Source organism: Gossypium arboreum, chromosome 4 (genome assembly GCF_025698485.1).
Source record: "Gossypium arboreum isolate Shixiya-1 chromosome 4, ASM2569848v2, whole genome shotgun sequence".
NCBI lineage: Eukaryota > Viridiplantae > Streptophyta > Magnoliopsida > Malvales > Malvaceae > Gossypium > Gossypium arboreum.
In genome coordinates this window covers 13,732,405-13,758,711 of record NC_069073.1, presented here as the reverse complement: position 1 = coordinate 13,758,711, position 26,307 = coordinate 13,732,405, and the positions used below count along the sequence as shown (strand labels likewise).

Sequence of the window (26,307 nt, the reverse complement as noted above, 5' to 3'; positions counted from 1 at the left end):
CACGTATCTCTCCCACTAACCCCTTAATCTCAACCACTATAGAATTTTAATTCATCCGAAACTCTATCATAAACCAAGCAAAAATAATACCCAAGCTTGTGCAAGGAGTTGAACACAAGACCCCTAGCATACCAACTCCTTACCACTCAAACCAACAGGCTCATTCTAATATAAATTAATAGCCAATTTAATATAAGCCCTTTCAACAAGGGTAAGGCTTGAATAAAAAACAACAAAATTTAGCAGAGGTAAAACTTGAACTCAAGACATTTCACACACACCCAAAGCACTTAACCACTGAAACAGATATACATTTTGTGTCAAATATTTACAAAAATAGAAATAAATTATTCAAGGTGTGACAAAAACATGCATAAAAAAATTACTCCTTCCAAACATAGCATTAATCCTCGATACTTATGCATTGTATCAATTTGATCCTAATTCAAAATAATTCAATAAATTTAACCCACCACATTTACAAATACTATCAATTTATTCTTCAAACATGTATCATTAAATATAATTAAAATTAAATTTATTATTATATATTAAAAATAAAATATTATTTATATATTTTTGAGGAAATTATATCCAATTGATAAAATTTGTAAATGTAGAGGTTAAGTTTATTAAATTATTTAGAATTAGAATCAAATTGATAAAATATGTAAATATTAAAAACTAAATATATTATTATATCCGTTAAAAAATATCATATCATCATTCCGTTAGCTATTTAGCGGAAAATGTCCAAAAACAAAATAATTTAAAATGAGGTATCTAAGGAAAATACAGAATAAGTTAACATTTTAAGTTTATTGCTATATTATTACCGTGCTAATGATGAAAACTATATATTTTCATTAATATATTATATGAATTTTATATATAAAGAAAATGGAATATTATAAATATAAGAAAACTGAAATATTTATATTTTGATTGCTTTATTATTTTGTTTTCTATATTATCGTTATAAAATATTATAGGTTATTATATGTGTAAGTTTGTCCTTCTTTTTTTATTGATCTTTTTATAACGATAATATTTGTATAAGAATTTATAATATTTTATTTTATTAGAGTTTAATGTTATATAAAGTTGTCTTTTAACTTTTAAAAATTAAGTGTAACCTTTAATCTTATGCTTTTAGTTAAATGAGTAAACAATTTCACATTATCTAGGAACAAGGTGCAAATGGATTATGAATCTATATATACCCATATCCCACATCTCACATCACTTAAGAAAATAAGAGAAATAAGATTTGGGGTCTATATAAAGACCTATTTTGCAAGTTTTATTTTCATATTAATAGGTGGCACCAGAAAATAAAAAAAAATATTGGTGCCGTCACTTTTAGTGCTAATGTGGCAGAAAGTGTTTTCTTGCAAATTACTTGAAAAATACTTTTAGTTAGAAGCATTTTTTACAAATTACTTGAAAATTCTTTCAATGAAATTGTTTTTTGTAAAATCGGTTTAGTTTCTATAATTTTTAAAAAAACCCAAATCCAGTAAATTTTTTTAAAAAGGGCATTTTTAATAATTTAGTCCATATTTGATTGTTATATTATTTTGTTTAATCTTTTATAATAATTTTCATATTTAGTAATGATATTGTCTATTTTATTGATTGCTATGTGTATTAAATTTATTATAAATACGTAAGTTTAGAGTACTACATATAAATTACATTTTAATAAAATTTATTTAAACTCGATTGAAATGAGTATTGTTGCCATTATAGGAAGACATAGATTCGAGTGCGCTAAAAGTGTATTATCCTCTTATATATGGATTAAGTAAGGACTATAGTTAAATTTTAACTATTGTGTCAAGAAAAAGCAGAGATTAGCATAACTTGTAATAAGATTGTTAAAAAATTCTTTATTGATGTTTTATTTTTATGTCATGATAAAACTCTCAAATTATAAGTTTATTAATAAATATACTTTAGTTTATATGATAGTATTTTGTAACCTCCTTGCCATGCATGCCTTTTTTTCTTTTAATTGTTGTTTGATTAGTTTTATTTCTAATTTTACAAAAAAGTAATAGAAATATACATTTTAATAAATTTTAAACTTAAAATATAATTTTAATAAATTTTAATATTAAAAATACTAAAATTATTTTAAAAATAAATTATTAAATTTAAAATATTTCATTTTACATAATGTAAATTTATAATTTTTTCAAATCATTAATTAATTCAAATAAAAACTAAAATTGTTTAAAAATATTATAGCATCGATACACAAAAACGACGCGTGCATCGCACGAGAATGTAAATTATTTTTTGGTTTTTTTATTTCACATTTTCTATTTTCAATTAATAATAAATATTAAAAAGAATTAATCCTTTAAAGGAGTTACTAAAAAGAACAAAGGGTTGATGATATGGCAAAACGTGTCACTCTCTGACTGATCAAGTTGTCACCTCAAAAGAAAAAACTAACGTGATTAGAGTGAATTATCATTAAATAGAATAATTTTAAAAATGCATGTAGGATATTCAAACAAATCTGAAAATACAAAAGATAATCGTGGCATTTTCTATAAATTGCTAACCCATTTGTCTATTAACAAAATTGCCAGCAATTGCTTAATTCATACTTGACATTCAAATCAAAACATAATATTTTATTAAAATACTAATGAAATTTATCTAGAAATAAATTATTTTATGAATATTTAAAAAATAAAGTTGAAGATAAAACCAACAAGGACGTTGTGGTATGTATGGCTAATAATTGATGAAGAATAATAATTTGTATTTATTTCAAATTGAGACAATGAGGAAGAAGTAAATAAAAATTCATTGAATTTGGATTTTAATGAAAATATAGAAATCATTTGTCGCTTTCTTGGAATGATTTCACATAACGCGTTTTCCCAACCAACCAATCAATCACGACGCTTTGCCTCTTCTTTTCATTTTTATTTCAATTTTCAGTTCCTTAAAAATTTTCATATACGTTTTCGCATTCTATTCTCCTAATACATCATTATTATGTGCAAATTTATGGATCATCTTTATTTGAATATATTGTGGTTTTCAATTCCTTTATATTTTAGGCTTCCATTTTCTACAATAAAAATTTTCTTTAAGTTTTTTTTATAATTTATAAAATTTTAAATTAATAATAATAAAATTATATTTTGATCTTTTAAAAATGATAAAAAATTAATTTAACTTTTTAAAATTATAAGGATATAAACTATTAAAATTGTGAAGTTATATTTTATTATCTTAAATATATATAATTTAATTACAGCTCTTTCAAAAGAATTTTTGACTTTATTCATACTTGACATTTGTACTTATAATTACACTTATAACATCTTTTAAAAAAATAATAAAAATGTTACCTACATTCTATTGATTATTACAATAACAACGATACTAAGACAAAATCAATTAATCTAACACTCATATTAACAAACTTTGGATAAGATAGTGAAGGTGGGGTAACATGGCAATTTTAGTTAGTTAGTTGAGTTCTTTCGACAATTAACAGTATTTGTATTGACCGACATTAATTTCTCTTAATTTTATCTAAATTTTATACAAAGAGAATATTCCTTTTGAAGTAAAAAACAAATCCCATAATTCTCTCTTTCGCTCTTTTAAAGAATATAATTCTCGTTTTAACTTTACCTTATTTAATGAAAAATATATTTGAGCTGCAATTTACTTTTTTTATATAAAATAAGTATTAATAAAAAATAAAATTATAAATAATACAAAAAAGGTTAATTGGCAGAACATTGTTAGAATGAACTTAATGATTTCCATAAATAGATCGGCAAACATTACCAAAAAAGATTTCATAACATTAAACCTCATAAAATTAAATCATGTTGTATTTGATTTAAAAATTTATATAACGTTCTATACAAAAAAATATCTATTTTATTTAATAAATTTAATGAATTTATAATAATATACTACATATTAAAAAAAAGGACAAATTAATTTATTTTTAATATTGTACCATTTGTTAAAAAATTAAGGTAAAACAAGTCAAATTGAATTTTAAAAACTAAAAAATTATATCATTTTCTAATTTAAAAACCAAGAATGGTTTCAGTTGAAAGGTCTGTTTTCCATACGCTTCATTTTAAATAGCCAAGCGTTTAAGGGAAGTTTGGGGTTCAATTTGAAACGAAAGATTCAAATTCTCAAATTTGTATTTGCCACCTATTGGAGACGGAGAGGGTGAACCCCTTCATAACTAAAAAAGTTGGAATGTCCACTAGAGTTGGTTGTTTATTCAGTACCTGCCATCTAACCCATGTTAATTCAGGAACTGCCCACTAGTTTCATGTTGGGTGAATGACTGGTTCAAGGTTTAGGTCAAGGATCCACCAGAATAAACATGAGATTATTATTGTGCAGCTAACCGCCTTAGATGAATGTGAACAAACTCGCCATTTGATCGGAACAATTTCAGAAAGAATTTGTAAATGATAGGTTAGCACTAAAGCATTCGGTAAGAATGAGGGTGTCTGCCTCAAGGTTGTGAAGAGGATTATTAAGGGAGGTGAAATGTTTAGAGTCTGCCTCTAAGAATAGTTGCGAGAGGAAATTTCGAGGATGAAATTTTCATTAAGGGTGGGGGAGTTGTCACACATGGATATCTTTAAGGACTCAACTTTAGAGGAATTTTGGGACCTAATTGAATACATAGTAAGTTGGCAAACTCTACCAGGAATTTTGGGAAAGATTTGTGACTGGTGAGTAAATAGTTAAGCTTCAATTCTAGTTTGATTAGGATGAAATCGACTAGTTCTATAATGGGGGACCTAATGATTGTTAGCAATTGGCTAAGAGGGTTTTCTTCAATTTTGACTAGTTTTCCTCAATTTTGTCTACAATTTCTTCTAACTTACATTGTCTTATTTGATTGTTCTGAAGAAGAGGAGAACTTAGGAGAGCTTTACATGGAGCAGAAGTTATGAGAATCTAAACCTGAAAGTAGAGAAATATATAACTGGTAAGCTTTTCTTATCTTTCTATACTTGTGGATTTGAGGAAATGAGAGCAAGGGTTGCCTACTAAGTTTTTGAAAATGGGATGCGGGTTTTAAGGTTTGAATAACTTTAAATTAACCGATAAATGGTTATCATGCTTAGCTGCCAAGTCGAAGGAGTCTCTGGTGTTGGGACAAGCTAAGCTGACAATAAAGGATTTAAGGTGAGTTTTATGCTTTATCCTTGGGTAATTGATGAAAATTGCTGTGACTGTTTGAATTGTTTGAATCTGTTATTATGGATGAACGTGGTGATGGAGTATTCTGTGGATGCATATCATTGTACAAGTATAGTACGGAATGCCAAATATTATCCACGTGATATTTGTATAATTGGCGTACTGTGTGCGTTATGATAAATATGTGTGTCGTGCATGTTTATATGATATGTGGGGTACGGAGGAAAGTACCATGATAGGGTAGTTGAAGATAGGAATAAATGGCGTATTGGAGGAATAGGCGGACTAAAGTGGGTACTAAAGAGAGTTTGGGCGGCATCATAGAGTGGTATTGACTGGCTCGCTAGAGTGACACTATGACGATGGTCTATTATGAATCGACACCACGATGGCATTTTATAGGTCCTTCAGGGCGATACCTCAGAACAGGTTTTTTGTATAAAACTACATATCGGCTATGTCAACAAATAGAGTCCACTAGGACAATAAACATGAGGTTATATTGTGTAAGATTATAGCATGCCTATGTCAACAAATATAGTCCACCAGGACGATAAACATAGGGTTATATTATGTAAGACCATAGCACGACTATGGAAACAAATGAAGTTCGTTATAACGATAAACATGGGTTATATTGTGTAAGACCATAGCTCAGCTATGACAACATATGGAGTTCACCAGAACATTAAACATGGGGTATGTTGTGTAAGACAATAGTTAGGTTAAGGCATTAGATAAAGCCTGTCAGGATGATAAACCAAGAAACTGACAGATGAAGGAAATGGGTGTAACAGCCTAATTTTCAGTGATGTCGGAGACAGTGATTCGAGATCACTAAATCTGACGAGTGAGTTTAAAAATTTAATAAATTAATATCTATTAATTAAGTGTGATTTTAGAAGTATGTTTGAATTAGTGAATTTTGTGATTTAAAAGAGTTTAATAGGTAAATTGGGAAGAAAACGAGGTATCAAGACTCAATTTCATAAACCGAGTCATAAATATTTTTATAAATATTTATGGAGTGTTATTGAGTTAGTATTAAAGTTTCGTTAGAAAATTTTAACGTTTTGATTGTTAATTTATTAAAAATGACTAAATTGAAAAAGGTACAAAACTTGCCAAAATGATTAAAAAGCTCAAGCGTTAAATAAAAGAGGACTTTAAAGGCAAATTAGCCTAAAAGTGGTAGCTTGGGCGGCATGGGCTGAGAAAAATCAGAAAATTTAGTGAAATAACAATTTTGCAAATTAAACAAATAAAATAAAGACTAAATTGAAAATCTAGAGAATTCTTCATTTTTCTTCAGCTAAAAATAGCATTGAAGAGTTCTTCTAAGCCGGTTTTTCATATTTTTGCTACATATCAAGAGTCCAAAGAAAATCGAGGAAAAGAGAAATTATCCAAATAGTTCCTGAGCTACAACAAATTTTACAAACTAGTCCAGGTAAGTTCGTATGGTTAAATTTTAATGTTATTTATATAATTAATGATTGGTACTATGTTTATTGTTGAAATAAAATATTTGCTAAACTATGTATATTAAAGTGGAAGTACGAAGCGATCGGAACACAAGATTGAGTACATTCGTTTAGTGCAAGAAAAGAATTGACGGCAAATTACCTAAGTAAACCGAGGTTCAACATTTGTTACGAACTTCTGTGTTTGCTTTCCGTTTAGCTCACATGAACTTCAGTTAACTCGTATGAGTTTTAGTTTAACCTATTGGGTTTCTGTTCAGCTCTCTGAGCTTTATTTTAATCCTTTTGGGTTTCCATTTAGCTCCTATGAGCTTCTGTTCAACCCTTTCGGGTTTCCGTTTAGCACTTATGTGCTTCTGTGTAGCCCTCGGACTTCTGTTTACGATGTACTCAAATCCATAAGTCATTCTTTGATTTACAAGAAGTGGTAAGTGCTATATGGAATTAATGTTGAAAATTTAGATTATTGATATCAAGTTCAAATAAGTGAATTCATTGTTTGAAGTTGTGTTTTGTAGGAATAGTATATTGAATGATTTATTTAAATAAATTGTTTTAGTATGGTCGGTAAGATTTATGTTTAAAGCCAATGAACTTACTAAGCTTCATTAAACTTATTTGTGTCATTTAATGTTCTTTGTAGATTTTCAAGAAGTTCAAAGGATCGGATCAACACATCGGATCACATTATCCAGATTACTCCGGTAGATTTTGTTATACATTTTATTGTTTATATGGCATGTATAAGGATAGATCGTGAAGGGCTAAACTTGAAGTATAATTATGAATGAAAATATATATATATTTATATGTATGTGTGTGTGTTTGTTTTGTATGTATATATTTAGGATTAGGTTTTGGTAAATCTATGAATGAAGTTAGTTTGGCAAAGTTAAACAAATGATTTTTGTGTTAATATATTGTGATAAACATATGTATTGGCTTGAATTGGTTGTTTGGTTGAGACATATTAGTGTATTTCAATATTGTGTATAGGTGGATAATAAAAGGGTGAGGAAAGTGGCCTTAAAATGGCCTATTTTAGTCCGCACGGGCATGTGTCTCAGCCGTGTGTGACACACGGCCATGCACATGGGAGTGTAGTCTGGTCGTGTGTCCCCTGCATCTTAAAATTTAGAAACAGAATAATCAAAATTGAGCACACGGTCAGAGACACGGGCGTGTTTCTCAGCCGTGTGAGGCACACGACTTAGCACACTTATGTGCAGCTTTGCCGTGTGAAAACTGCACCTAATTTTAGGAAAATAAATTGGCCACATGGCCTAGCACATGGGCGTGTGGTTGGCTGTGTGACCTAAGTCAGGGAGTTACGCAGGGTAAGACACGACCTGAAACACAGGCATGTCATAGGACCACAAGGGCGTGTCCCTTGGGCACATAGGCGTGTGATCCCTATACCTGGGAAAAATTTTAAAATTTTACGAAAAAAATTTCTAAGTTCTCGATTTAGTCCCGATTCGATTATAATACTCGTATTGGGCTTTGAGGGTCCATTTAAGGGATGTTATGAATAATCTTGGAAAATGTATGGCATTTGACATGAATTATCTGTAAATGATCTATAAACTCCAATAATGCTCCGTAACTCTGTTCTTGCGACGGATGTGGGTTAGGGGTATTACAAGGGGAATCATTATAAGTCTTGTGCGGAGAGGAGTATAGTTGGTTGGATGCGATGTGTCTAAGAATGTGGGTAAAAGAGAAAGGAAAAGAAATCGTCAAACTACGAAGATAAGAAAAATTTGGAAAAAGTGTCTAAGAACGTGGGAAAATAGGATAAGAAGGGAATTTGCCAAGATGCTCTGGAGTCGAACTAATAGAAATGTTCTAACACAGGTATATGTGAAAGGAATGAGAAATTCCTTCAATGAATTGACAAGTACAATATCCACCAATAAGACTCTGCTAGAGAAGTCACGGATCCCGCATTGGTTAAGTAGTTACAAAATAGGTTAATATATGATAAATTTTTAGCTTGGAAATAGATTAAGAGGTAGTAGGAATAATTAGTAGACAGTCAAAGACCTCATAAGAGGAATGCCAAAAAAGTTAAATGACTAACAAAAATTGGCCAAGTATTTACAAGAAGAGTATGCTGGTTAGAATTACAAAGTGTGGGAAGGACCACAGGGACTAACAACAAGGTAACCTGCGGAGAACTACCTTGGGTAGGGAGTTAGCTAGGAGATAGCAAGAAGCAGAGTTCGTCAAGGCCATATAGCATGGGAAAGACCATGTGAGAATACCAAAGAAGGAACCGGTTAAGAGATACTTGATGTAAGAGATAGTCCGCTAGGAACTATCTATTAATTGGAGTATCTTAGAAAATGGGATCGAGGTGAATAAGTACTTAGGGGTATACTGTGATAATAAGTCCGCCAGGATAAAGGGGGAGGTTATCTAGTCATCTTTATACCATTCAAGTCTGTGAATGAGGATATTAGAAAGAGCTCTTGTTCAAGTAAAGGACCAAATATTGTTAAGTCGAAAAGTAGACAATTGCTGAGATAATATAACAAATACTTATGGAGTTCAATATGAATTAAAGGGATCAACGTAATGATTCACGGTTGTAGCAAAATCTTAGTTAAACCGTTGAAAATTAACTTAGAGGAAATAAGGCATTGATTATGTTGGTGGAATCATGAATTCTTCTACGAAACACAGAGAGTTTTAATTCTGTGCATAAAGCTTCATTTTCCCTATTTTAAGAGTCTTCTATGAATACAAATTCATAGGATCTCACTAAGTTCAATTAAACTTATGAATTTACTGCTGTGTATGCAGGATAGATGTTGACTAGGGAATCAAGTGGAGGGACCAAGCCAGACACCATTGGAATTAAGTGTTAAAGGTCATGCCTCGGGGATTAAGTTGGATATATCTATATTAAAGTCTTATCGTAAATTTTGTAAATATTTGTATTAACACTCTTATGAAATAAGTTATAGTAGAAATTAAAATTTTAAATTGTCTAAGTGTGTAAATATATTAGGTTAGAAATTTTTGTTATGTAATATGGTTTCATTGTGACACTCGATACCCAAACCCGGCGATCAAGTCGAGTATAGGGTGTTACAACCAATGTGGGTTCCACAACTTCTCTAGCGGGCTCTTATTGGCGACCACTATGTTTTCCAAGTCGTCTAAGAATTTTTTTTCTTCCTTTTGTGCATACCTATGTAAAAATACTTATTGGCTTTATTCACCATTTCATTATGGCAAATCTCTTTTTTATCCTATTTTGTATGCGTTCCCAAACGCGCCCCAACTATCAATTATATTATTTACCACGTGAATCAGCGATGTCCCATTTTTATGCCCTGTCAGTTTATTGGTTCATCATCTTGACGGACGTCATATCCTGCCATAGCTTAGCTATTGTCCTACACAATATGATCTCATGTTTATTATCCTGGCGAACTTCATTTGTTCCCAAAACCTAGTTATGGTCTTACACAATATGATCCTATGTTTATTGTCTTAGCGGACTCCCAATTCCAAGGAATCAATAAACCTCTTCGGAGTTGCCGCCTCGAAGGACCTATAAATCATTCCCACGACCTCACTGAGAAAGACCTATAAACCGTTTCCACGGTGTCGTTTTGAAGGACCTGTAATTGTTGTCGCAATGTCGCTCCATAGAGTCGATCGACCATCGTCACGATGTCACTCTAACGAGCCAGTCGATACTATTACACATTGTCGCCTAACTCCCTTGAATCCCATTTCAATCCACCCATTCCTCCATTATTCCAATTTTTCCTATCTTCGTCTACCTTGATAAGGTAAATACATTCGTGCTTCGCTTACAAACTACTCATACATTTCATGCAAACAAGGTACTTGATACATAACACAAAGTACGCCACATACATTCAACACCACATGATAATTGTTTGACATTCAATGATCATACTTACAAATATTCACATACTCGTATAAGGTTATGCATTCACAGCATGCACAACCACCATTTATACACAAAACAAAAGATTCAGATGACCTAGAATAGTCACAACACAAATAATTCAACAACTCAATTTCATCATCCAACTGTGATAGAGTATAGAAACTCACATTGCTTCGTTATCCTCGTCAGCTTAGCTTGTCTAAATGTCAGAGCCTCCTTCATCCTGATAGCTAAGCATGACAACCATTTATCGTTAAATCAAAGGTATTTTGCCTTAAAACCTAGAACCCAATTTACAAAAACTTAGTAGGAGTCATTTCCCTCCTTCTTTCTCTAATTCTCGAGTATAAAAGGTTAAGAAGCTTACCAATTTCTCAATTTCTCTACTTCTAGACTTCAATTCCCATGACTTCAACTCGATGCAAAGCTCCTAGGTTCTCTTCTTCTTTAGAACAACTAAAGAAAACAATGCAAGTAAGAAGAAATTTTGTAGACAAAATTAATGAGAATTTCTTTTTCAAGAATGTCCACTTTCACCCACATATATATTTCCTATGCACAATCTTTCAATCTCTTTTAGTCAATCACTTGTAATTATTATGTCTCCCACTTTAGAACCAGTCTATTTCATCTAACCAAACCAAAATTGAAGCGTAACTATTTACCCAATAATCACAAAATTTTCCAAAATACTTAGTAGAGTCCACCAACTCACTATTCGTTCAATTAAGTCCCAAAATTCCTTTAAATTAGAGTACTTAAAGAAATTTGGGTGTGACATGTTAATTAAAACTTAATAGTGATTAGACTTTTATAATATAATCCCTGAGCCTTAGTTAACTATTTTATCAGCCAAATTACTAAACCATTCTTCAATATATTTTTACATTAACTTCATAATTATTTCTATTTTATATTTACGGGCTTGATTTACAGAAATAGGGTTTTGAAACTGTATTTTTTGGTACCACTAAAAATTGAGCTGTTACAGGTTGGGTTGATGACACCGACGTCAATGACCTAACTTTTTGCTATAGAGATAATCCTAGTTTCAAACTCTAGTATTTTCATGTTTTTATCATTTCTAGCTTAAGCATTGGAGAAAGATTACAGGTCAATGCCATGACATTTGACATTTTCATCTTCATCAATTGAATTGAAAAAAAGAAAGGCAAAAGTAGAAGATATTGTTGAAAGTGATTTTGGTTACAAAAATCTTAAAATATTTTAATATCTACTTTAAAAATTTTAAGATTATATATATTTTATAACTAGGACTAAAATGAAAAATCTTGTAAATATTAAGGACTAAATTTGTTGAATTTTTAAATTTAGGACCAAATAGATAGAATGTATAAATATTAGAGGACTAAATTTATTTTTAGGCTAATAAAACAAAGCCCACATTAGACTTCTGTTAGGCAACTAATGGAGGAGAGATTAAAATATTTAATTTTAAAAAGTTGAGTGATTAAAACGAAAAATATAGTAGTTGAGTAATCAAAATAAAACGAACTGAATACCTAGGTGACTATTATTGTACTTTACCCTATTTTTCCTTGGTTCAACTACATCATCACTCATCCAATTATTAGTATGTTTTTGTTTTCCTCATCAAAATAAAAAACTTTCAATTTTGTCACTGACATTTACAATCTGATTTCAATTACCTTTTGTTAAATCATTAACAAAAACAATAATGTGGCATTTTTAATTGGTATAATGATATTTTAGTCCTCAACACTTATAAAATCTATCAATTTAGTTCTAATTCTAAATAATTAAACTTAGCTTTTAACATTTACAACTTTTTTTAATCAAGTTTGTCCTCAAACATATCTAAATTTAAAATATCTTGATCATAAATTGAAAATATAATCGTAATTATAAATATTTTAATATTAAAATATATCTTTAACAAAATTTAAAATAAAAAATTTTAATCAAATTAAAAAAGATTTCACAACTAAAGAAAAATGGAATAATTATTAATGTAAGTTTTATATATAAAATTATCGTAGCGAGTGGAAATTTTTCTAGCATTGAACTTCGCAATTTTTATTCATGAAAAATGTTGGGAAAGGAATGTACGAGTGACCGTTGAGTTATAATAATTAATATATTCTAAATTACTCAAAACATTATAAATTTGAGCAGGAAATTGATAAGTTAAGAGTTGCAATTTTGTTTATTAATAAACCCAATTGGGTAAAGACTATCCAAAGGGTTAGTAAACTAGGAGGAGTCCAAATAATTAATGCCCAACAAAACAAAATCCAAGGCATCGGAATAAGGAGCAGACAAACCCAAATTCTAACCCAACTCAAATTATTGTTAGAGGCTAAAAATCTCAGATCTTGGATCACTCCTCTCTGGACTTTGACTCCTCAAAGTTTAGCTAGACTCAGCAGCCATCAAATTGACTACACCGTAATCTTGGTATTTGAATGGTGAACAAACCCTCCGCTTTCAACTTTCATTTTCCCAACCCGCCTTAACAAACAAAAAACCACCTCTTAGAAGCACCGCCACCCATAAAACACACCTTTAATGCTTCAAAAAGAACCCAAATCTTGTTTTTGTTTCTGATTCCATGAACAGAAAATCAAATCATGAATTTTTCATTAAATTTTATGAATTTAACATGTTGATTAGGTTACGCTTATGTGATGTAGCATATGATTGATAGAAGGTAAACATGTTATGTTGACAAATTTTAATCGATAATCATAAGATTATAAGATTTTTAAATTGAAAAAGTAAAAGAATTTAATTTTAACTTTTAAAATAAATAGACTAAATCTCAAATTTTATAAAAATATAGGAACTATTATCATATTTTAACCAAGATCAAAATACTCACTCCAAAAATCACAAATCTTGAGCATCACAAAGAAAAACCCTTCTCAGCCCTGGCCCTTTTGCTTGAACTCCATACCGGCTCCTCTTGCCGGAACTATTTCACAACTTCAACAAGCTTCAATTCTTGAAGAAGACTCTTCACTACTTTGTTAATACTTAACTAGAACGGATCATTGTCCGAAGGCTCGCCCGAAAAATGAGAAGATTCAGGTAAAAATATAGACCTTAAAAATAATTTTAGACAAAATATAAATAACTTACAAACTATTAGAGGACTTATTACATATTTCGCTCTATAAAGGTAAAATAAACTACATAATCAGAAATTTAAAAAAGAAAAGAAAAAAGAGCTGTTTTATATTATTATGAGATAAATTTATTAATTTTATTAATTAGTGGGGTTTATCACTATTAGCCTGATATTGATAACCAATATAAGATCTATTTCTCTTTTGTACAGCACCTGCAAAATATAAATTGAAAAATAATTAAATGTTATTTAAAAAGTACAAAATCCGCTCACAATTACAATGAAAGAAAGATGGGTAGACCAAAGTACTTCTTACTTTTTATAAATTAAAGACACTGTTGTCATTAACGTTCATTATTCTAAAGGATTGAATTTTTCTAATTTTGATTAATATGTAAAATTTATTTTTTGAACTGATATCAAACACAAATTACATATTAATCATCATCAAATAGATTCTTTAAAGTTCACAAATAAATTTTTAAACTTTCCAAATATAATTGTTAGAATTAAGTAATCCGAATCCTTATTTAAATAAAATACAGTGGTAAAATAAAATAAAAGAAGAATCCATATAGAATTACACTTCTTTTTTTATTTTAGAATAAAATTTTAAACCTTATTAAACTCCATCTATTTTATATTGATTAAAATAAGGTGTTTCAGTCTTACTAAAATATGACTTTACAAGCCTATAAATAGACATAGTCTATTACTCTTGTAATAATTCGAATTCGACATATTGAATTTTCTTCTTCTCTGCCCGTGATTTTTTTCCCGAAAGGGTTTCCACTTAAAATCTGTGTGTGTTTTTTTTCACAAATTGGTATCCGAGCTTCTGAGTTGTTCATCTCGATCATGGTAATGGCGTCTTTGAAGTATGAAATTCTGCTGTTCGATCGCAACACCAGATTTGCATTGTGGCAGATTAAGATGCAAGCAGTTCTTGCGCAGATGGATCTAGAGGATGCCCTGCTAGGGATAGATAAGATGCCTTCGACATTAACAGATGAAGAGAAGAAGCATAAAGATTGAAAGGCGTTAACAAAATTACATCTGCATTTGTCCAACGAAATTTTGCAGGATGTGATAAAAGAGAAGACCGCCGCTGCATTATGGAAGAGGCTAGAACAAATATGTATGTTGAAAATTATAATAAGCAAGTTGCATATAAAGCATCGTCTTTATACTCATTGTTTGGAGGAAGGTGCGTCTGTACACGAACACTTAACAGTGTTTAAAGAAATTCTCTCAAACTTGGAGGCTATGGAGGTTCAGTATGATAAGGAAGATCTAGGGTTGATTCTACTTTGTTCGTTGTCCCCGTCTTATTCAACCTTTAGAGACACGATTTTATATAGCCACGAGTCTCTCACAGTTGATGAGGTTTATGATTCTTTAACCTCATATAATAAGATGAAGCATCTTGTGGTTAAACCCGACTCTTAGGGAGAGGGTCTTATTGTTCGTAAGAGATAAGATCGGAATGCTGATGATAATCGTGGAAGGACACAGGAATGGAATCTCCGCGGTAAATCTAAGGGTAGATCAAAGTCTTTAAACAGAGGTAAAACTTGCAACTTCTGCAAGAAGAAAGGGCACATTAAATCTGAGTGCTATAAGCTACAAAATAAGATTAAAAGGAAGGCTGCGAATCAAAAAGGAAAACAGCTAAAAAATTCCGGTGAAGCTGATGTTGTAGAAGACTACAGCGATGGTGAACTTCTAGTCGCTTCTGTCAATGATTCTAAAGTAAGCGAGGAATAGATACTTGATTCAAGCTGCACCTTCTATATGAGTCCCAATCAGGATTGGTTTACAACTTACGAAATAGTGTCTGAAGGTGTTGTTTTGATGGGAAATAATGCTTCGTGTAAAATCGTAGATGTTGGAACAATTAAAGTTAAGATGTTTGATGGAGTTGTCAGAACACTTAGTGACATACGACATGTTTCAGAATTGAAAAGAAATTTAATTTCATTGAGTACTCTTGATTCAAAAGGGTACAGTTACATAGCTGAAAGTGGGGTTTTAAAGATTTCCGAAAGTTCCTTTGTTGTGATAAAAGGGCAGAGAAAGATTGCCAAGTTATATGTTTTACAGGGTTCTATTGTTACTGGTGATGTAGCTGTCGCTTCCTCTTCCTTTTCAGATGATGATATTACTAAACTTTGGCGTATGCGCCTAGGGCATATGAGTGAGAATGACATGACAAAATTGAGCAAAAGAGGACTTCTTGATGGGCAAGGAATTTGCAAACTGAATTTTTGTGAGCCTTGTGTTTTTGGGAAACAAAAGAGAGATCAATTCATCAGAGGAATCCATAACACAAAGGGAACGTTGGAGTATATTCATTCTAATTTGTGAGGGCCATCCAGATTGCCTTCGAGAGGTGGAGCTAACTATATGCTAACCTTTATTGATGATTTTTCCAGAAAAGTTTGAGCGTTCTTCTTGAAGCAGAAAAGTGATGTGTTTTCTGCATTTAAGTCTTGGAAAATTATGATTGAAAAATAGACGAGAAAACAAATAAAATACCTCCATACAGACAATGGTTTAGAGTTCTGTTCTGATGAGTTTAATAGATTGTGCAAGTCAGAAGGGATTGGGAGACACTTGACAGTTCGCCATACTCCACAGAAAAATGGCATTGCAGAACCAATGAATAGAACGATCATGGAGAAGGCTCGATGTATGTTGTCAAATGCCAACTTACCAAAGTCGTTTTGGGCCGAAGCAGCCTCTACTGCATGTTTTTTGATCAACCGATCCCCATTCGTTGCCATTGAGAAAAAGACTCCACAAGAGGTAAGGTCTGGTAATCATACTAATTATTCTGATTTAAAGATTTTTGGGTGTCCTGCGTATACTCATATTGATAATGGAAAATTGGAACCGAGATCCATTAAATGTATTTTTCTTGGTTATAAAACTGGTGTAAAAGGGTATAAGTTATAGTGTCCTGAAAATAAAAAAAAAAGTTGTGATTAGCAGAGATGTTGTTTTTGATGAAACTGCTATGCTACTAAATTATCTCTTAAAGACTCTTCCAATAAAGAAAATCAAAAGTAGGTGGAGCATCAGATTAATACAAAGTTGACTCCTCAAGCCAGTACAAAAATTGAGAATAGAGTTGCTTCTTCATCGCAATACTCTATCGCCAAAAACAGAACTAGAAGAGAAATTAAACCTCTAAAGAAGTATGCTGAAGCTGATCTAGTTGCTTATGCTTTAAATGTGGCTGAAGATATAGATGTGAATCAAGAGCCATCTAATTATTCTGAGGTGGTTAGTTGTAAAGACTCAGAAAAATGGATGTTTGCTATGCAAAAGGAGATGGAATCACTCTACAAAAACAAAATATGGGATCTTGTGAAACTTCCTAAAGGTAAGAAGACTATTCATTGTAAATGGGTGTTTAAAAAGAAAGAAGGGGCTCTAAGAGTTGAAGAACCCAGATATAAGGCAAGGCTTGTTGCAAAGGGTTACAGTCAAATTCCAGGAGTGGACTTCACAGATGTGTTCTCCCCAGTTGTTAAGCATAGTTCGATTCGAGCTTTGCTTGGTATTGTGGCCATGCATGATTTGGAGCTTGAGCAGTTAGATGTAAAAACTGCATTTTTGTATGGAGAACTTGAAGAGGATATTTACATGCAACAACCAGGAGGTTTTACAGTCTCAGAAAAAGAGGACTATCTTTGCTTGCTGAAAAAGTCCCTTTACGTTTGAAACAGTCACCAAGACAGTGGTACAAGAGGTTTGATTCCTTTATGACTTCTCATGATTTCAAAAGAAGTAGTTTTGACAGTTGTGTTTACTTTAAGAAAAACAGTGATGGTTCTTTTACGTATCTACTTCTTTATGTTGATGACATGTTGATAGCAGCAAAAGATAAAGGAGAGATAAAAAAGGTCAAAGCCCAATTAAGTGAAGAATTTGAGATGAAAGATTTGGGACCAGTAAAGAAGATACTTGGTATGGAGATTCTCAGAGATAGAAAAGCAAGTAAATTGTACCTAAGTTAGAAGGGGTACATTGAGAAAGTTCTTTGCAGGTTCAATATGCAAAGTGCTAAGCCTGTTAATACTCCTTTAGCAGCCTATTTCAGACTTTCATCGGCTTTGTCTCCACAATCAGATGATGAGATTAAGTACATGTCACATGTTCTATACTCTAGTGCAGTGGGATCTCTCATGTATGCTATGGTTTGTTCACGTCCATATTTATCATATGCAGTTAGTGCAATTAGCAGATATATGGCGAATCCCGGTAAAGAACATTGGAAAGAAGTTCAGTGGATTTTAAGATACTTACGAGGTACTACTGATGTTGGCTTACAGTTTGGAAGAACTAGAGATGGAGTCATTGGGTATGTTGATACTGATTTTGCTGGAGACCTTGATAGAAGAAGATCTCTCACAGGTTATGTCTTTACAATCGGAGGTTGTGCAATCAGTTGGAAAGCCACTTTGCAAACTACAGTCACTTTGTCTACCTCTGAAGCTGAGTACATGGCGATTACTGAGGCTTGTAAAGAAGCTATTTGGTTGAAGGGACTCTTTAGTGAACTCAATGAAGACCTTCAAATCAGCAGATTTTTGTGACAATCAGAGTGCCATCTTTCTTACAAAAGATCAAATGTTTCATGAGAGAACAAAACACATTGATGTTCGGTATCATTTTGTTCATGATATTATTGCTCGTGGTGATATAGTTGTTAGCAAAATTAGTACTCATGAAAATCCTGCAGATATGATGACTAAGTCACTTCCTATAACCAAGTTTGAGCATTGCTTAGACTTGGTTGGTGTTCATTGTTGAAGTTGAACCTTTAAGGAGTTTTATGGAAGAGGTGGAGAACTTCTTCGTTGAGAGTTCGCGATGAAGAACTTGTTCATTGAGAATTCGTGTCAAGGTGGAGATTGTTAGAATTAAGTGACTCGAATCCTTATTTAAATAAAATACAGTGGTAAAATAAAATAAAAGAAGAATCCATATAGAATTACACTTCTTTTATTTTATTTTAGAATAAGGTTTTTTAAACCTTATTAAACTCCATCTTTTTTATATTGATTAGAATAAGGTGTTTCAGTCTTACTAGAACATGGCTTTACAAGCCTATAAATAGACATAGTCTATTCCTCTTGTAATAATTCGAATTTGACATAGTGAATTTTCTTCTCCTCTGCCCGTGGTTTTTTTCCCGAATGTGTTTCCGCGTAAAATATGTGTGTTTTTTTAATTTTATTTTATTTTATTTTATTTTTCACAATAATTAATAAAAACTCCAATACCATTTCCCAATGAAAATGTGTTTGAGTACCAAACCGATAAAATTTGTAAATTTAGAGGATTACTTTTGTTTAATTATTTGGAATTAGAATAAAATTAATAGAATTCATAAGTATTGAAAACTAAATGTATTATTATACACATTCTAAAAGATCAAGTTATCATTTTTATTAACCATTTAACGGAGAGTAACTAAAATTGAACCAATTATAAACATTAATGACCAAATAGAATATTTTTATAGTTTATTAATCAAAACAATACACTAATTAATATTAAGATGAATATTAATTCTATACAATTTGAGCAAAGGTAAAGGTAATAGTATTTATGGTTGAGTGGTAGAACCAATCTTGCTTTTATTAAAATAAAAAGAGTTTAGTTTTTAAAAGGGTTAATATATACAGATGTAATCGAACTTGATAATTTAATCCTACTTTGTACTTAAATTGTTTTGGATCTAATTGGTATATAAAGTTAACAACCATAAGCCAAAGTGATACATTTTTAGGTACTTAAATGACACCATTAGTTTTTATCAGTTCGACTAATAATGTGCACCGCATGTCCAATTTTATTAAACCATTTAAAATACTCATTATATTTTAAGAATTTAAATAAAATAATTTTAAAATAAATAATTTTGACACTCCCATTTTAACAATGATGAGACACTTGGAAATTAGAAATTAAAAAAATCATATAATTAATTAAAATTTTTACTAAAAAAACCATTCTTTCACCCATTTACAAGGAGGATAGATGAGGGGTAATGTTACAGAATGAAACTAGTAGCAAAGGAAAGATTTTATAAAAGAAAAAAAGGAAAAACTTTGGAAAATAACTTGAAGGAGAACTTGAATCAAGTTTTTATGCAAAACTTGAATTCCAAACTTGAATGCCACTTCTAGGCTTCTTCCACCTCTTTATATAAGAGATATTCAGAACTTTGTTTAATTAAATTTGAATCCCGCACAGTTTCTTGATAAAGATGATGTCTCATCCTTGATTGATGACATTTTTGTTCGGTTGTGGTTGCTTCCACATTGCTTCCTTTTTTTGTCTAGATGTAGTTGTAGTTGCTTGCACGTAGCTTCCTTTTTTGTCTTTTTCTTGGTTGATTTTTTCCATGTAGCTTCCTTTGTCTTTTATTGTAACACCCCATATCTGTAACCCACGCTGGAGTAGAATACGAGGCATTACCTAACTCGATCTTATGCACCCAAACATTCGCAAGTCACCCAGACTCGGTCCAATTTAAAACTTTTTCAATTTCTACTTTAAACTACTTGTTATGAGCCTATGAACCCCAAATCGACCATTGAAAATTGTTCGGGATCAGTCCGGGTCCTTAAACTATCTATAGAAAATTTGACTTTGAAACAAGGCACACACCCGTGTGGAAGGGTAACACGCCCGTGTAGCCATTTTGACATGGTCGTGTGATGGTCCGTGTGGCTCACACGGCCTAAGCAATATAGGGACACGCCCGTGTCCTCCACTCGTTTGGAAATAATTTTAAATGCACACCTACATGGGTTTTCACATGGCCTGGCACACGCCCGTGTGCCTGACCCGTGTCCTTCATACGGCCATGACACGCCCGTGTCCTAGCCCATGTGCAAAAACATGGACATTCTGTTTCTGACGTCAGCATCCCCAAAATATCACACAGCCAATGCACACGCCCGTGTGCTGGGTTGTATCCATCACACGGCTGAGACACATGACCGTGTCTTTGCCCGTGTGTTTACTATCATACATACTGAATTGAAATTTTTACTTGCAGGGGACACACGTGTAACACCCCGAACCCGAGACCGTCACCGGAGTCGAACACGAGGTGTTAACAGACTTCAAACCACTTATTGAGAATTTCCCAGACAAGCTGCCAATCTGTGTACTAGTCTCTTCAAAAATCATATCTTGAGTTTTACAACTCGAAAATCAGTTTCGTAATTTTTCCCTGAAACTAGACTCATATGTCCATCTACATATTTTTTTCTAGAATTTTTGGTCGAGCCAATTAGTACAGTTTATTAGTTAAAGTCTCCCCTGTTGCAGGGATCGACTACACTGACCTTTGTGCGTTACGAATTGGATATCTCCCTGTACAGGGCTTCAATACTGATGCCGTTTGTTTCTATAGAAACTAGACTCAGAGAGGAATCTACACATATATTGCATGACTCCTAATTATCTCTGGTTAATTTACAATGATTTTCCAAAGTCGGAACAGGGGATCCAGAAACCGTTCTGGCCCTGTTTCACGAGAACTTTAATATCTCTTAAAATACAGCTCATATGGTCGTTTTGTTTCATCCATATGAAAATAGACCCATCAAGCTTCGAGTACATAATTTTTTTAGCTATTAATTCCACTTCTACTATTTTTAGTGATTTTTCGATCTCATATCACTGCTGCTATCCGCAACAGTTACTGCAGTAGACTATGCCAATTTCATGAATCCTTCCTTAGCCTTACTACTCATCCATCATACGTGACACAAATTATGGCCACCTTATCAAAATTAAGGTTTCTAAGACTCGTGGCTATAGATTCTAGCATCCCACTCAAACGACTACATAGGCCATTTTCACATGGCTTAAAGTTTACAACCCAAAATTTAACAAAACAAAATAGCTCATACATGCCAAATGTTCTCCTAAGTCGACTAAGAAGACAATACCAAAAATTGCTCGCCGGTGTGATGACTTCGTTGTGATTCTGAACACCCAAAAGGAGACGAGCCCAAGGAACCTAAAATGGGTGACAAGAAAACACCGAGTGAGTTTATAACTCGAGAAGTCATAAGCATTCCACAACCATCCATTAATACAATTATCATAAAATGAAATAATGAAACAAGGCCAAATGTTCCAGCCATACCGAACTATACCATAGTTCCTTAGATCTTCGGATCAATCTCATACCAAGTCATACATTTACATTTCATATACTGTTCAATAGGATATTTGAAGCAATTTCCATACATCATTTCATTTCCGCAACAATCATGCAATCAAATGAACTTTCATCTATTCCACGATACCTTATTTACGGAATGCAATTGAAATCATCACATAGATTTAAATCTTACCGACTCCACCCGAGCATGAACATAGCATCTATTAGCCATGAACTCAAGGTACTTACTCTTTCCGCTGTCCATACTCATCTCGATAAAGTCACGCCTCCATATAAATGTTCAATCGGAGATATGTGTAGAGTTCGCACACATAGTGCTTAATACTCAATCACGCACACTTAGTGCCATATGATTCAAGCCCGCACACATAGTGCCATATAGTCCAAACTCGCACACTTAGTGCCGTACATTACAAGCTCGCACACTCAATTGCCAATCTAAATCACCGTACACATCTATTTCTCGCACACTTAGTGCGAAGCAAACTTCCTACACATTTCACTATCTCTTTTACGTTCAACATTATCATCTTTTCATACACATACATTTGTATATATTTCATCTCATTAAACACAATTGCATAGATATTACAATCATTTAAGCAATATCAAATATATGCTTAATGACTTACCTTGTGTTGGGTAAAATAGTCCAAGTCGGCTACTCGATGACCTTCGCCTTTCCCTTGCTTGATTCTCCTTCTTTAACTCCTTGAGCTTAATCAATAAATCAACTAGTTTAACCATCTCGCTAAACATTCATAATTCAATTACACATGCATATGTATGTTTGTATATTCGCAACCATCCTCACTTATTACCCATTTAGTCAACAATCTAAGCCAAGATAAGGCTTCAATATGGTTGCCTCTAACCGAATACATACTCACCAATTTCCCTTCATGTGGCGAATATGCATGTCCATGTTGAGGCCATTTATGCACTTATTACCACACAAAAACAGCATACATTTTACTAACTAATACCTTTCCATATTGTAACTCAATACACATCTATCATTTCCTTCATAACCAAAACATCATCATAAGTAAGTATATACCTTAAGATAGTATATCGTCATACCAATACATCATGCTCAAACATATATACATATATGTATGCTAGAGCCGAATCTCAAGTTGATTGTAACTAAACATGAACATGATTTGAAACACAAATCTTACTCTCCATGCAAAGAGCATAAATCACACTTGGGGATGCACCATGGCGAATACATCACAACACCATAATTTTGGTCATGATTACACAAAGAACTTAGTATATCATTAAAAATGCTCAAAGAAAATCTAAGAGTCCTCAATCCACCATCACATGTATCATCATCAAGCTTTATATTTAACATGCAATGGCATTAACTCAAAATCCACCTTGGCCAAATACCATCCCCATGATATAACAGAGATTTGAACCATGGGCTAATAAGAACATCAAGTTAACAACCAAAAACATGCATGAATCTCATGGCACAACATCAAACATACCTTAATCTTGATGCAAATATAGCCAAACCTCTTCCTAATCCTCTTCCAACCCAAGCATGAAGCAAAATTCCTCCCTTCCCCTCTAGTATTTTGGGTCAAGAGAGAATGAAATGGATGAGCAAAATTTTTTTCTTTTCTTTTCTTCCATGTACGGCAATGGGGGTTTCACTCACACACACACATTTTTTTTTCTTTACTACCCATGCTTATTTGTTTATTGTTTCCCTAATGCACCAACAAAACATGTTTCATGACATGTTTAGCCCATACTCCCTTGTCATGGCCGGCCATCACTTGTAAAAAGGGGGTATTTGACATGCAAGGCCATTGTTTTCAATGCATGCTTTAATTAGTCATCATACATTTCCCCATCATACTTTCAAAGTTTTCTACTAGGTCCTTTCTAGTGAAATTTACATTTATAACTCTAAATTAAAGCATCAAAATGTCACACATGAGTTAACACATATTATAGGCATCAAAATAAATATCAAATTATTTTTATGCCTCAGTTTTGTGGTCCCGAAACCACATTCCGACTAGGGTCGTTTTAAGGCTGTCACAACACGGCCGGACCACATGCCAGTGTGTCTACCCGTATGGACAATATAAGGCTATTTACCAAGCCTATTTGCCACCCTTACTTACACAACCTGCATGGTAGCAACCACAATAAACAAAATTCCATTTGTACATTTTACTCATCTTGAAATAACATCTTTGTATATAAATAAAAATAAATATGAAGGGTTCCCAACCCAAGCCAACACATTTGGCCAGTTTTCAATGACACAAAAATAACAAAGTCTAAGCCCTATACATGTCATATTCAAAAATATAAATCAAACTATACCGAAAGCTTCGATTGAAAGTGTGATCAATATCTCTGACTTTCGTTGATCCTCGAGCTAGATAGGCTTCACTATAAGAAAATGGAAAAGGAGAGGGAGTAAGCAAGCTTAGTAAGTTGCACATAAATAAATATACAACATATCTTTACCATTCATCAACAAGTATCACAATACACAAGTGGCATAAGCAAAACTTACTCATCAATATTCATTTCACCTCATATAACATTTATTGAGCTCCCATTTCATACATACCATATAGGTACCTGTACCACTCACATCACGGTTATACTGTATTAGTTAACTTTAAATCATACTTTCACTGTTGAACCATATAGAACATTATCGGATACTCATTTAGCCTCAAATATGGGGTCAGACATCTACCCCATGTCCCATACATGGTCTTACACAAGTCTAGTATATCTGTGCCAATGCCATGTCCCAGACATGGTCTTACACTGACACATCTCGTAGCCGATGCATGTCTCAGACATGTCTTACACTAGCTTATGTCTCGAGGCCGATGCATGTCCCAAACATGTCTTACACTAGCACTCGTCTCAATACTGATGCCATGTCCCAGACATGGTCTTACATTGGCTCTCATAATGTGGCCGATGCATGTCCTAGACATGTCTTACACTAGCTCACACGAGTGACCCAAATGTCATGACATGAATATCCGATTTATTTCCTAGGTTCAAACGGGAACTCTACTATCTCTATTACCATCATGCTTTCCCAATTCCACAATCAAGCAATTTATGCTATATTAAATTCAAGTACAACTCAACACATACATTAACATTGTGACTAACCTTGGATTACAAAATGTGGCGACTAGTCGATTTAATCGATTTGCTTGGCTTTCCTCCAACTTAATTTCAGATTTGGTGATTCTTGATCTATAATCACAAAATGCACTTATTTAGTCACTAAAATAAAATTAAGAAATCAAAAATTCATATCTTTGGTAAAATGACCATTTTACCCCTAAGCCCGGAAATCGATTTTTATCGAATTTCTTCATATCTTAAACCTAGCCGAACCATTTTTACTATTATAGCAACTCCAAATTCCCACTATTTCACATACTTAACATCTATTTTGCAATTTATACAATATAGTCCTTTTAGGTGTTTTCATGCTAACATCTTTCACAAAAGTTGTTCATAACACACCCAAGACTTAATTTCTTCCATAAAAACACAGCAAACATTACAAACCCTTTCATGGCAAAGCCCTACACTCTTGATCATTTTGCAAAATAGTACCCTCATTTGAAAGTTCATGTTTCAAATGTCTCAAAAATACAAAAATATTTAAGAAAAGCCGTTAAAATTACTTACTTGTGAAGACTTAAAGTTGCTGAAATTTTTGAAGCTCAAAACCCCCAAAAATGTATGAAAAATTAGTGGAAAAGAAATAGGAAAATAGGATGATATCATCTTTCTTTTATTTTATTTTATTTTTATTTTAGTCAAATTAGCCACCAAACCTACCAAACTTGGACTTTTTGACCAAATTACCTCCTATGGCCGACCATCCACAAACTTAGGGTCTAATTGCCTGTTAAAGACCCCTAATTTAGGTTCTCTAGCTATTTGGCACTTTTAGTTATCAAAATAGGACTTTTGCATTTTATTCGATTTAGTCCTTTTTCTCAATTGAGCTCACGAACGTCAAAATTAACTCATCAAATTTTTCATTCATTCATATAATCATGCTATAATATCAAAATAATTATAAAATAATTTACTCAACTCTAGATTTGTGGTCCCAAGACCATTATTCCGACTAGGCCCTAAATCGGGCTGTTACATTTCTCCCCCCTTAGGGATTTTTGTCCTCGAAAATCTTACTTGCGAATAAGTTCGGGTAGTGATCTCTCATAGTCTCCTCAGGTTCCCATGTAGCTTCCTCGACTCCATGTCTATGCCATAAAACTTTCACGAGTGCAATAATCTTATTTCTTAACTG

The 26,307-nt window shown here is 32.5% G+C and overlaps 1 long non-coding RNA gene across 1 annotated transcript; it reads right to left on the bottom strand.

The window, feature by feature from the left end:
- Window positions 1–24,146: 24,146 nt before the first annotated feature.
- Window positions 24,147–25,233, bottom strand: LOC128291729 (uncharacterized). The gene is made up of 3 exons (XR_008281550.1): window positions 25,146–25,233; window positions 24,523–24,590; window positions 24,147–24,395 (listed from the first exon to the last, which is right to left on the bottom strand). It is a non-coding gene; the product is annotated as an uncharacterized LOC128291729 (long non-coding RNA).
- Window positions 25,234–26,307: the final 1,074 nt, after the last annotated feature.